We start from the raw sequence: 14,865 nt of genomic DNA, 5'->3' as shown, positions 1-14,865 counted from the left end.
TATAACATGTCTGGGAGATCATTAACAAAAGTAAACTCCGCACAGCAGTTCCCCAAGCCTTGGAAGGACAGCACAAAAATTTACTGTTCAGAGACGCCTTAGTTTATGGAAGTTCAAGTAAATTCCTTCGAGCAGATTACAAAAACAGTCCAGCTGTCTGGTAAAGAAAGAAAACAAATTATTGTACTAAGTCTTGACACACTAAAAACAGGAAACAACTTTGATCCCAATTTCTTAAGACATTCAAAATAAAATACTGTCTCAGTGAAGTTCTCGACTCACTTATTTCACTGACGCAAAAAATTAGCAGCGCTCAAACATAATTAATGGAGAGCAAAGAAGTCTGGGTAATATATTTAAATGATTGACATTGCAAGATCTTAGTCTGACATAAGAGCGAGATAAGACATCCAAATGTGAAAAGCCGATACATTAATAACAGTTGTAACCGCCAGAATGTGAATGCGTTGTCTTGAACAGGTGCTGGATGTCACTTTGTGACATGGATTTCTATGCCTGTTGCACTTCATCGGTCACTGCAAGAACGGTTAATGCTGGTTGTGGATAAAGTTGGAGTTGTCTTCCGTTGATGTCCCATATATAATGGACTGGAGATAGATCTGGTGATCGAGAAGATGAAGAGAACATGTCGACACTCTGTAAAAGTGGTCCCTATGCCATTATGATCTGCCAAATACTGCTGCTCACGAAGTGGTCCCTGTACGTTAATAACTTCCGTAGCAAACTGACCCTGACATGAAAGTATCTTACCCCGTAATGTACACTCCTGGAAATGGAAAAAAGAACACATTGACACCGGAGTGTCAGACCCACCATACTTGCTCCGGACACTGCAAGAGGGCTGTACAAGCAATGATCACACGCACGGCACGGCGGACACACCAGGAACCGCGGTGTTGGCCGTCGAATGGCGCTAGCTGCGCAGCATTTGTGCACCGCCGCCGTCAGTGTCAGCCAGTTTGCCGTGGCATACGGAGCTCCATCGCAGTCTGTAACACTGGTAGCATGCCGCGACAGCGTGGACGTGAACCGTATGTGCAGTTGACGGACTTTGAGCGAGGGCGTATAGTGGGCATGCCGGAGGCCGGGTGGACGTACCGCCGAATTGCTCAACACGTGGGGCGTGAGGTCTCCACAGTACATCGATGTTGTCGCCAGTGGTCGGCGGAAGGTGCACGTGCCCGTCGACCTGAGACCGGACCGCAGCGACGCACGGATGCACGCCAAGACCGTAGGATCCTACGCAGTGTCGTAGGGGACCGCACCGCTACTTCCCAGCAAATTAGGGACACTGTTGCTCCTGGGGTATCGGCGAGGACCATTCGCAACCGTCTCCATGAAGCTGGGCTACGGTCCCGCACACCGTTAGGCCGTCTTCAGCTCACGCCCCAACATCGTGCAGCCCGCCTCCAGTGGTGTCGCGACAGGCGTGAATGGAGGGACGAATGGAGACGTGTCGTCTTCAGCGATGAGAGTCGCTTCTGCCTTGGTGCCAATGATGGTCGTATGCGTGTTTGGCGCCGTGCAGGTGAGCGCCACAATCAGGACTGCATACGGCCGAGGCACACAGGGCCAACACCCGGCATCATGGTGTGGGGAGCGATCTCCTACACTGGCCGTACACCACTGGTGATCGTCGAGGGGACACTGAATAGTGCACGGTATATCCAAACCGTCATCGAACCCATCGTTCTACCATTCCTAGACCGGCAAGGGAACTTGCTGTTCCAACAGGACAATGCACGTCCGCATGTATCCCGTGCCACCCAACGTGCTCTAGAAGGTGTAAGGCAACTACCCTGGCCAGCAAGATCTCCGGATCTGTCCCCCATTGAGCATGTTTGGGACTGGATGAAGCGTCGTCTCACGCGGTCTGCACGTCCAGCACGAACGCTGGTCCAACTGAGGCGCCAGGTGGAAATGGCATGGCAAGCCGTTCCACAGGACTACATCCAGCATCTCTACGATCGTCTCCATGGGAGAATAGCAGCCTGCATTGCAGCGAAATGTGGATATACACTGTACTAGTGCCGACATTGTGCATGCTCTGTTGCCTGTGTCTATGTGCCTGTGGTTCTGTCAGTGTGATCATGTGATGTATCTGACCTCAGGAATGTGTCAATAAAGTTTCCCCTTCCTGGGACAATGAATTCACGGTGTTCTTATTTCAATTTCCAGGAGTGTAATTACTTGGAAACGCGGTGCTTGTTGCCTCTGTGTTCCTGCTGCAAAATTTCTAACTCCAGTAGCTGAGAGCTTAGTGCAATGCTCCAGACAGCAAGAGAACTATTTTATACTCATCACTGAGTGAGATGCACTTTAATTAAAAATTACATCGATCGACAATAAGGACAAGGCTCTTAGGAGAAATATTCCTTCAACAAACTGTTTCTAAACTGTCTGATATACACTCCTGGAAATGGAAAAAAGAACACATTGACACCGGTGTGTCAGACCCACCATACTTGCTCCGGACACTGCGAGAGAGCTGTACTAGCAATGATCACACGCACGGCACAGCGGACACACCAGGAACCGCGGTGTTGGCCGTCGAATGGCGCTAGCTGCTCAGCATTTGTGCACCGCCGCCGTCAGTGTCAGCCAGGCCGTCGAATGGCGCTAGCTGCGCAGCATTTGTGCACCGCCGCCGTCAGTGTCAGCCAGTTTGCCGTGGCATACGGAGCTCCATCGCAGTCTTTAACACTGGTAGCATGCCGCGACAGCGTGGACGTGAACCGTATGTGAAGTTGACGGACTTTGAGCGAGGGCATATAGTGGGCATGCGGGAGGCCGGGTGGACGTACCGCCGAATTGCTCCACACGTGGGGCGTGAGGTCTCCACAGTACATCGATGTTGTCGCCAGTGGTCGGCGGAAGGTGCACGTGCCCGTCGACCTGGGACCGGACCGCAGCGACGCACGGATGCACGCCAAAACCGTAGGATCCTACGCAGTGCCGGTGGGGACCGCACCGCCACTTCCCAGCAAATTAGGGACACTGTTGCTCCTGGGGTATCGGCGAGGACCATTCGCAACCGTCTCCATGAAGCTGGGCTATGGTCCCGCACACCGTTAGGCCATCTTCCGCTCACGCCCCAACATCGTGCAGCCCGCCTCCAGTGGTGTCGCGACAGGCGTGCATGGAGGGACGAATGGAGACGTGTCGTCTTCAGCGATGAGAGTCGCTTCTGCCTTGGTGACAATGATGGTCGTATGCGTGTTTGGCGCCGTGCAGGTGAGCGCCACAATCAGGACTGCATACGACCGAGGCACACAGGGCCAGCACCCGGCATCATGGTGTGGGGAGCGATCTCCTACACTGGCCGTACACCACTGGTGATCGTCGAGGGGACACTGAATAGTGCACGGTACATCCAAACCGTCATCGAACCCGTCGTTCTACCATTCCTAGACCGGCAAGGGAACTTGCTGTTCCAACAGGACAATGCACGTCCGCATGTATCTCGTGCCACCCAACGTGCTCTAGAAGGTGTAAGTCAACTACCCTGGCCAGCAAGATCTCCGGATCTGTCCCCCATTGAGCATGTTTGGGACTGGATGAAGCGTCGTCTCACGCGGTCTGCACGTCCAGCACGAACGCTGGTCCAACTGAAGCGCCAGGTGGAAATGGCATGGCAAGCCGTTCCACAGGACTACATCCAGCATCTCTACGATCGTCTCCATTGGAGAATAGCAGCCTGCATTGCTGCGAAAGGTGGATATACACTGTACTAGTGCCGACATTGTGCATGCTCTGTTGCCTGTGTCTATGTGCCTGTAGTTCTGTCAGTGTGATCATGTGATGTATCTGACCTCAGGAATGTGTCAATAAAGTTTCCCCTTCTGGGACAATGAATTCACGGTGTTCTTATTTCAATTTCCAGGAGTGTATTATTAACTATATGAAATTCACGTTATAACACCCATTAACACTGAAGAAGGGAAAACTGGTATCAAAATCTGACTCTAACAAATGTAAGATAAATAATTGACAAACGTGAAAAAAACCTTACTGTAAAAATTATATAACCTAAAATGAAAAATCTAAAATTCGCTATTATGAATATATCATTAGACAGTGGCTCGAAACTATGTGTGACTGCAATGCAACTAATTAAAAAAATATCACCTACATTCGCCTACACACGTTTTTCTAATCTCAGTACACGTCATTTCATTCTAAATAAGAATGGAATCATTCTACCTTGTTTCACAATATTCAAACACAGATCATTTTACTTAAACACAGGTTCACTTAACTTCACGTGTACCATGCCACAATTCAGTTGCTCGGCGTCTGTCTCACTATTCCTCTAACAATAGAACTCCCGCGGTCCTACACCATACATAATTTCTACCGAGTTCTTAACGTGTTAGCAGCCATTGTACTGTCCAATATTTGAAGAATGATGCACGAAATCCTGTTAATTAACACCAGAGGGGACCGCAGGAATTTGAGTATATTCTAAAAGTATTATTGTTACCAGAAGTTACACAGTTCACTTATACGAGGGGCGTTCAGAAAGTAAGCTCCGATCGGTCGCGAAATGGAAACGACTATGAAAATCCGATAAAGCTTTGCACAGATGTGATGGGTAGTGTCTCTAGCATAACCCCAGTTAGCATCACGTCGCTCTTCTCATTTCTGAGCTCGCAGTGAGTGCGTAAAGATGTCTAGAAAATAGTGTCTGCCGCCAAGTACCAGAGCCTGGTGAGAAATTTCGCCTGAAGCTATGCAGCTAACATTACGTAACTGTCGTGCTGTTTCGTCTTCACGACAATTCTCAGCCGCATTCTGCAGGGGCAATGAAGATGCTCCTGCATCGTTTTCAAATGGAAATGTTAGATTACCCACAATACAGTCCGCAATTGTCTCCCCCTGAGTTTCATCTCTGGTCACATGAACCGCTGTCTTTGAAGACAACATTTTGACACAGACAACGAGGTGTAGGCCAGCGTGGAGAATTGGCGAAAAGCACTGGCGGCTGCCTTCTACGATGAGGCTATTGAAAAGTTGGTACAACGCTATGACAAAAGTCTAAGTCAGAACGGCGACTACGTAGAGAAGTAGCTGAAAGGTGTAGCTAATTGTTACAAGCAAAACATTTCTGATGTTCACTGTGGTTTCAATTTGGCAATCAATCGGAGCTTACTTTCTGAACAGGCCTCGTAGTATTGCAATATTGCATGCTTTGAATCATTCCGAAGTTGATTCGACTAATTGAATTTGAACAAATGTGTTTTAAAAAATACGTGTTTTCGATTGTTGGCGTAAAGCGTTAATACAGGTTGACTCCAATATGCTTGAGATAACCCCGCAAAACGTCACTCACGCCGGCCTTCAGAATTGGCTCTCAACTGGTTACGACTCAGTTAAGATTTTCCCCATCTTCATAGTTTGACAGATTATTGTGCAACCATGCTAACTGTAATCCATGTTGACTCCTAAGAAAACCAGGTAATTCCCATGTCCCTAAACCACAACTTGTCACCCTTGAACCTTCGAAACTGTTTTCCTCCGTTTCTTTCTATTTAAATACTACATTTTAATCCACCAGTGAAGCATGGATGTAAACGATTAAAGTACAGGATGCCCCTATTCATCATATACTACCAGAATCGGTCTGTTATGTGGAACTGAATGTAGTCTCAGTTCTCCGCCAAAAATCTTAACTTCATATGAACAAAACGTAAAAACTACAGCAGCGATTACTTTTTGATGAATGAATAGACTGATAGGGTGCGTACTTGTGGAAATTTGAGGTAGATGTTCCTCAGGTGAACTAACGTAATTGTTAGTGTGCTCAGTTTAGGGAAGATATACAGCAAATTCGCGGCGGTCTCCGTGCGTCACTTTCTACAGTCATGTAGTGCTGGAAAGCGCAGTGAAATGTTTGGGGACTCCACCGTGGCAGTAGTTTTAAAGAGCTCATATTGACCTTGATTACAAGACAGCGCAGAAGCTACCGCCGCTCCAGGAAAGTAACGTAATTTCCTGTGAACTCTATGACAACCAAAAATATCCTTCATACAGAATTTTCCCTCACACTCCAATCGATTTCTAGAACCGCATGAGAATTTTGTAATAGTTAGGAATTTGTACCAGTGGTCGAGGGCTAGAGTCTCTTGTCCCGGAATGAAAACGTGATATAAAAATACTTGCAATAACGACCGAAGACTCCAGGTGTAAAGAGTCTCCCTCTCTCTAGCAACGGACTTTTCAAAGGTTGCTGAGGATCGGACGGAGCTTTGTAGCAACATTTGGTGCTTGGGGTGGGAAACTGCTCCTAAAAGACGGAAGAATATAATGTGGCATGTAATTCATAATCTGTCTTATTGATCTCTCCATTGGAACCAGATTCTAGATTAGTCCGTAATTCGTATCTCTGGGAATGGTCTGCCAAGTTGGACGGGGAGGAGGGGGCGCGGAGGAGGAGGGGGGGTGTAACAATGAGAAAAAGATGGAACATTCAAGGAAGGGGCGGCATACTACGAGTCGGAGCGTGGAATGCTCGAAGTTTGACGTGGTACAGAATCTATGAAATCGGAAAAATGAAACTCATAGGGCCAGTCTAAATACGGTAGGGGCCAATGAAGTGAAATGGACAGAAGATAAATACCTCAGGTCAGTCGAATATACGGTACTATCAACAGCAGCAGAAAATGATATGAACAAGTTAATGACGAATAGGAAGGCAGGGCAGAGAGTGAGCTGCAGTCGCCAAAAATGGTTCAAATGGCTCTGAGCACTATGGGACTTAACATCTGAGGTCATCAGTCCCCTAGACCTTAGAACTACTTAACCCTAACTAACCTAAGGACATCGCACACATCCATGTCCGAGGCAAGATTCGAAACTGCGATCGTTGCGGTCACGCGGTTCAAGATTGAAGCGCCTAGAACCGCTCGGCCAAATCGGCCGGCTGCAATCAGCAGTTCAATATTAATTTGGTTAAATTTGACAGTAAACCAATGCCAACAACAATAGTCATGTATAGATAGTCAAGTATAAATGCCTACATCACATGCTGAAGATTAACATATAGAGACTGTATACCAGTATACTGGAACGATATTCAGTCTGTAAAGGAAAATGGTAATCTAATTACCATGGGAGACTGGAACATAGGTAGTATGGGATAGAAAAGCAGACAAACTCATGGGAGAATATGGGCTTAGTAGCACTGATGAGAAAGGAGAAAGACTAATTGAACTCTGGAATAAATATACTACCAAAAATCAAAGATAAGGAGGTATACGTGGGAAAGTCCTGCCAACACGGGAAGTATTAGCTGAATTGCGTCATGGTCACATAGATAGTCCGAAATGAGATAATTGCTTATATGTCTGCAGGGAGTATCCAGGAGATTATATAGACTCGGATCGCAATTTAATAATGACAAAGAAGCTCTGATGTTGCGTTTGATATGGAAGTAACACTTACGAAGCTCAACACACGTTTAATGTCGATCTGAAAAAAGGCTCTAAAACCTAAAATGGTGCAAGATCTTCTAAATTCTGTGAAACATAAGACTAAATAATAACGAATGACATACAATATGTACAAGAACCAAGAGGGAACAACTAGAATGTAAGACCAAGATCGAAATACTTAGACAGGAAAGGGCATAAGACGGATTTATGCCTACTTTTCACTCTATACGTCGAAGAAGCATTGATGGGAATAAAAAAACAGTTTAAGAGTGGGATAAAAATCCTGGATGAACGGACTTCAATGATAAGATATCCCGATAACTTTACTGTCATCTGTGAAAGCGAAGAAGAATTACGGGCAGTGCTGAATGGACGGTCTACTGAGTGCAAGATACGGATTGGGGTTAAGCCGAGTAAAGGTTAACGTACTGCGGAATTGCAGAAATGAGACTAGCGACAAAATTGGGGACCACAAATTGAACAAAATTCGGAAATTCTGCTACATCAGAATCGAAGTAACACAGTACAAACGCAAGAAGAGCAGAGGAAACAGATTTTAGCAGGCAATGAAGACCATCTTGGGCCAGAGAAGCCTGCTAACAGTAAAGATAGCTCTTCATCTCGGCAAGAAATTCCTCATAATGTACTTTTGAAGCATAGTATTGTATGCTAGTGAACCATTGACTGTGGGGAAACCGGAAAAAAATATAATCGACGTTTGTGACATGTGATGCTATAGAAAGATGCTGAAAAGACTGATAAGACTGCAGAATCGACGAAGGAAAGAACTTTCTGAAAACACTGACAAAGAGAAGCGTCAGGATGATAGGGTCTGCCTTAAGACATCGGGTAGTAACTTCCGTGGCACTAAAGAGAGCTGTAGATGTTAAAAGCTGAAGCTAATGAGAGAGATTGGAATACATTTGCTAAATATATAAGTGAGGACAAAGAGTGCAAATGCTACTCTGAGATGAAGAGCTGAAGTACTGGAAAGGAATTTGTGGCGGCCAGCGTAAGACCAGTCAGAAGACTGATGATTCCCCCTCCTCCCTATAAGCAAAATTTAAGAAGGGGGAAATTGCACACCATAATGGACGCCTACGGTCTATACCAGTACCTTTCCCTGTAACCACTTTGACTTATTTACGCACCCGACATCCGACAGGTGCTATCGTCTGTAGGAAGAAGCGTGAACTGTGTTCAGTTCTATGTCACAGCACATAAATATTTTGTATTGTGTAATTAAAGCAGTAACGTTTTTAATATAACAACAGGATTGCAACATAATCTTGGACGCAATTTTTCCGTGAAGTTTCAGAGTACACCGTTGTCAGTTTTCAAATTTACCAATTGTTTGGAAAGAGACATGAGCCGATTTGCACTGAGTACATCAGCTGTATGGCGGGATTTTCAGGAGGTAACACCTGTCACTACATGGGCGCTATTAGGAATGGGATCAGCAGAGCGGTAACAGTTTACAACTCTTACTGTTCCAGATGTAACGTTTATTTAAATGTTACCGTGTCATCAATGCCACAAAAACCACTTTTGTAGACATTTTACTAAAACTAATTTCGTTGATAATTCGATCCAATTTTAGCACTTAACAAGCACAGTGGTTTTGCAAGCGGAAGATCTGATAAATCTTACGAGGTAATTGTTTAGTTCATGCTACTAAAATTCGTGAAACTTTCACGAAGAATTTACATAAACGTCACTCTTAGAATCTGTAAGTGTTCGACTAATCCGGTGGCGTAATAAGACAGTCAGTGAAGACCAGAAAAGGGAGCACTTGAATCATCTTGAATAAACAGCATACCCTTCTGTACCAAGGAAAAGAAGGGAAACAGTGGGAAAACGCTCCTGTAGGAATACAAAAAGGACTGTAACAGAAAAGTGGGGTGCCGGCCTCCTCATTCCGACTAACTCACCAAAAGTTTTGGCGTACGACCATATTCACATATTTTTGTGTTGAAAGAGAGTAGTAGAGAGACAGTGACGGTGGAAGAGAGAAAAGACGAGGCCAGTGGGAGAGACAAAGACAGGAGACAGTGAAGATGGGAGAGAAAAATGGGCAGTGAAAGAGAAATCGATGAAGGTGAAGAGAGAGGATATGTTGAATATCAGAGAGAAGCAGAGCCGGTAAAAAGGAATAAGAGGGGTAGGAGACAGAAACTGTGCAAGCAAAAGAGAGAGGAGACAGTAAAATGAAAAATAGAGATGACTAGAATCCATACATAGCCTTTGGGGGCTCCAGAACTTCGAAGGCAGGTGAACTTTAATACGTAGGTATAGGGGAGGGCTTATTTTGGGCAAAACATTTTAAACACGTGGGTATATGGGACCAAATTCGTTGTGCATCCCAGAATCTTTGAGTTGCCGAGGTGTAGTGAGATAGTGGACGTGGGAGAGAAACACAAAAGGACCCAGTGTAAGTGAAAGACAGTGGCAATTAGATACGTTGTACATATATGGGATAGGAAACGAGGCGTTGGCATTGAAAAGGAGATGCTGAGTATGAAAGGGATTTAGAATGTCTTTCAAGCAGGAACATGTTCGGCCTTTTCTCTGGTTTTACGTTGCTCTAAGATGGCAAACATGCGTCTGCAGCCTGCAGCTGTGCGAATATATGAATGTGTTGTAATGCTGTGTGTCTCTGTCATTTCCTCTCAGGTTCGTGAAAGTCAGATTTTGTGTAAATTTTTCTTACTGGGATATCTATCGCCTTCTATATTGCCTTATCTGATAGTTTCTGTGGTTTGTTGGTTCCACATGTAGAGTCTGGAACCGTACCAGATTCGTTGTTTGCAGCCGGTATGGTCAACCTTTTCTTGTCCAAAACGGTTTCATGCCGTAACCCAACGGACATTATGTATCATACACAAAAGTGCCCTGTGTTAATCGAAGCTTTTACTTTTCTTCAAATTTCTTGCCATTTTTGAGACCCTTGCTTCTCGCAACAGTGTATTCTTAGACAGCAGACTCAAAGCTTGGAAATTAATATGTGTGGAGCGGGTCGTGACCCACATGACCCTCTCACCATCTCCTCCCCCCCCCCCCCCCGCACACACACACACACACGCAGTCCCTGTATCTACATCTACATCTACATTGATACTCCGCAAGCCACCCAACGGTGTGTGGCGGAGGGCACTTTACGTGCCACTGTCATTACCTCCCTTTCCTGTTCCAGTCGCGTATGGTTCGCGGGAAAAACGACTGTCTGAAAGCCTCCGTGTGCGCTCTCTAATTTTACATTCGTGATCTCCTCGGGAGGTATATGTAGGGGGAAGCAATATATTCGATACCTCATCCAGAAACGCACCCTCTCGAAACCCGGCGAGCAAGCTGCACCGCGATGCAGAGCGCCTCTCTTGCAGAGTCTGCCACTTGAGTTTATTAAACATCTCCGTAACGCTATCACGGTTACCAAATAACCCTGTGACGAAACGCGCCGCTCTTCTTTGGATCTTCTCTATCTCCTCCGTCAGACCGATCTGCTATGGATCCCACACTGATGAGCAATACTCAGGTATAGGTCGAACGAGTGTTTTATATGCCACCTCCTTTGTTGATGGACTATATTTTCTAAGCACTCTCCCAATGAATCTCAACCTGGTACCCGCCTTACCAACAATTAATTTTATATGATCATTCCACTTCAAATCGTTCCGCACGCATACTCCCAGATATTTTACAGAAGTAACTGCTACCAGTGTTTGTTCCGCTATCATATAATCATACAATAAAGGATCCTTCTTTCTATGTATTCGCAATACATTACATTTGTCTATGTTAAGTGTCAGTTGCCACTCCCTGCACCAAGTGCCTATCCGCTGCAGATCTTCCTGCATTTCGCTACAATTTTCTAATGCTGCAACTTCTCTGTATACTACAGCATCATCCGCAAAAAGCCGCATGGAACTTCCGACACTATCTACTAGGTCATTTATATATATTGTGAAAAGCAATGGTCCCATAACACTTCCCTGTGGCACGCCAGAGGTTACTTTAACGTCTGTAGACGTCTCTCCATTGATAACAACATGCTGTGTTCTGTTTGCTAAAAACTCTTCAATCCAGCCACACAGCTGGTCTGATATTCCGTAGGCTCTTACTTTGTTTATCAGGCGACAGTGCGGAACTGTATCGAACGCCTTCCGGAAGTCAAGAAAAATAGCATCTACCTGGGAGCCTGTATCTAATATTTTCTGGGTCTCATGAACAAATAAAGTGAGTTGGGTCTCACACGATCGCTGTTTCCGGAATCTATGTTGATTCCTACATAGTAGATTCTGGGATTCCAGAAATGACATGATACGCGAGCAAAAAACATGTTCCAAAATTCTACAAGAGATCGACGTCAGAGATATAGGTCTATAGTTTTGCGCATCTGCTCGACGACCCTTCTTGAAGACTGGGACTACCTGTGCTCTTTTCCAATCATTTGGAACCCTCCGTTCCTCTAGAGACTTGCGGTACACGGCTGTTAGAAGGGGGGCAAGTTCTTTCGCGTACTCTGTGTAGAATCGAATTGGTATCCCATCAGGTCCAGTGGACTTTCCTCTATTGAGTGATTCCAGTTGCTTTTCTATTCCTTGGACACTTATTTCGATGTCAGCCATTTTTTCGTTTTTGCGAGGATTTAGAGAAGGAACTGCAGTGCGGTCTTCCTCTGTGAAACAGCTTGGGAAAAAGGTGTTTAGTATTTCAGCTTTACGCGTGTCATCCTCTGTTTCAATGCCATCATCATCCCGTAGTGTCTGGATATGCTGTTTCGAGCCACTTACTGATTTAACGTAAGACCAGAACTTCCTAGGATTTTCTGTCAAGTCGGTACATAGAATTTTACTTTCGAATTCACTGAACGCTTCACGCATAGCCCTCCTTACGCTAACTTTGACATCGTTTAGCTTCTGTTTGTCTGAGAGGTTTTGGCTGCGTTTAAACTTAGAGTGGAGCTCTCTTTGCTTTTGCAGTAGTTTCCTAACTTTGTTGTTGTACCACGGTGGGTTTTTCCCGTCCCTCACAGTTTTACTCGGCACGTACCTGTCTAAAACGCATTTTACGATTGCCTTGAACTTTTTCCATAAACACTCAACATTGTCAGTGTCGGAACAGAAATTTTCGTTTTGATCTGTTAGGTAGTCAGAAATCTGCCTTCTATTACTCTTGGTAAACAGATAAACCTTCCTCCCTTTTTTTATATTCCTATTAACTTCCATATTCAGGGATGCTGCAACGGCCTTATGATCACTGATTCCCTGTTCTGTACATACAGAGTCGAAAAGTTCGGGTCTGTTTGTTATCAGTAGGTCCAAGATGTTATCTCCACGAGTCGGTTCTCTGTTTAATTGCTCGAGGTAATTTTCGGATAGTGCACTCAGTATAATGTCACTCGATGCTCTGTCCCTACCACCCGTCCTAAACATCTGAGTGTCCCAGTCTATATCTGGTAAATTGAAATCTGAGAAAATTTATGTGAAATGTATTCCAAATTTTCTCTCAGTTGTTCTGCCACTAATGCTGCTGAGTCCGGAGGTCGGTAAAAGGTGCCAATTATTAACCTAGTTCGGTTGTTTAGTGTAACCTCCACCCATAATAATTCACAGGAACTATCCACTTCTACTTCACTACAGGATAAACTACTACTAACAGCGACGAACACTCCACCACCGGTTGCATGCACTCTATCCTTTCTAAACACCATCTGTACCTTTGTAAAAATTTCGGCAGAATTTATCTCTGGCTTAAGCCAGCTTTCTGTACCTATAACGATTTCAGCTTCGGTGCTTTCTATCAGCGCTTGAAGTTCCGGTACTTTACCAACGCAGCTTCCACAGTTGACAATTACAATACCGATTGCTGCTTGGTCCCCGCATGTCCTGACTTTGCCCCGCACCCGTTGAGGCTGTTGCCCTTTCTGTACTTGCCCAAGGCCATCTAACCTAAAAAACCGCCCAGCCCACGCCACACAACCCCTGCTACCCGTGTAGCCGCTTGTTGCGTGTAGTGGACTCCTGACCTATCCAGCGGAACCCGAAACCCCACCACCCTATGGCGCAAGTCGAGGAATCTGCAGCCCACACGGTCGCAGAACCGTCTCAGCCTCTGATTCAGACCCTCCACTCGGCTCTGTACCAAAGGTCCGCAGTCAGTCCTGTCGACGATGCTGCAGATGGTGAGCTCTGCTTTCATCCCGCTAGCGACACTGGCAGTCTTCACCAAATCAGATAGCCGCCGGAAGCCAGAGAGGATTTCCTCCGATCCATAGCGACACACATCATTGGTGCCGACATGAGCGACCACCTGCAGATGGGTGCACCCTGTACCCTTCATGGCATCCGGAAGGACCCTTTCCACATCTGGAATGACTCCCCCCGGTATGCACACGGAGTGCACATTGGTTTTCTTCCCCTCTCTTGCTGCCATTTCCCTAAGGGGCCCCATTACGCGCCTGACGTTGGTGCTCCCAACTCCCAGTAAGCCCACCCTCTGCAACTGCCCGGATCTTGCAGACTGAGGGGCAACCTCTGGAACAGGACAAGCAGCCATGTCAGGCTGAAGATCAGTATCAGCCTGAGACAGAGCCTGAAACCGGTTCGTCAGACAAACTGGAGAGGCTTTCTGTTCAGCCCTCCGGAATGTCTTTCGCCCCCTGCCACACCTTGAAACGCCCTCCCACTCTATCACAGGTGAGGGATCAGCCTCAATGCGGGCAGTATCCCGGGCAACCACAGTCTTAGTCCGATCAGGGGATGCGTGGGACGAGCTGGCCGTCCCCGACAAACCCCCATCCGGACCCCCACAGTGATGCCCATTGGCAACAGCCTCAAGCTGTGTGACCGAAGCCAACACTGCCTGAAGCTGGGAGCGAAGGGGTGCCAACTCAGCCTGCATCCGAACACAGCAGTTGCAGTCCCTATCCATGCTAAAAACTGTTTTGCAAAAAACGTCTGAACTAATCTACAGGGAGCGCAAACAAATCGACAAAATTTAAACGGTTATTAAAATACAAGATTGCCTAGTAAATGCAGTAATGCTGCTACTTGCGCACTGCTGACACTGCTCGGCGGTGGAAGGAGACTAAGCGAAATTACACTATTCAGGTACTAAAACGCGATGCTACACTCTCAAATACTATAAAACACCCGAAATTTATGAATTAAACAATGCAAGTACCAAAAACACGCAAAGAAATTAAGAATTAAACTATGTAACAAACGAGTGAGCTAGGAGTATACGACACTCTGCTCAGCTGCTTATCCAACGGCGGCAGGGAGCACACTGTGCCTTCGTCCGTGTAACGAACCTGGAAATGAATTACAATCAAGCCGACCGCCAGCCGTTGGGGCGGGCACCTTACACAGGAAATGCTTGTGAGGAATGCTGCAAAAGATACCTACTGTCT

The sequence above is a fragment of the Schistocerca piceifrons genome, chromosome 6 (assembly GCF_021461385.2).
Source record: "Schistocerca piceifrons isolate TAMUIC-IGC-003096 chromosome 6, iqSchPice1.1, whole genome shotgun sequence".
NCBI lineage: Eukaryota > Metazoa > Arthropoda > Insecta > Orthoptera > Acrididae > Schistocerca > Schistocerca piceifrons.
This window is presented reverse-complemented; position numbering follows the sequence as displayed.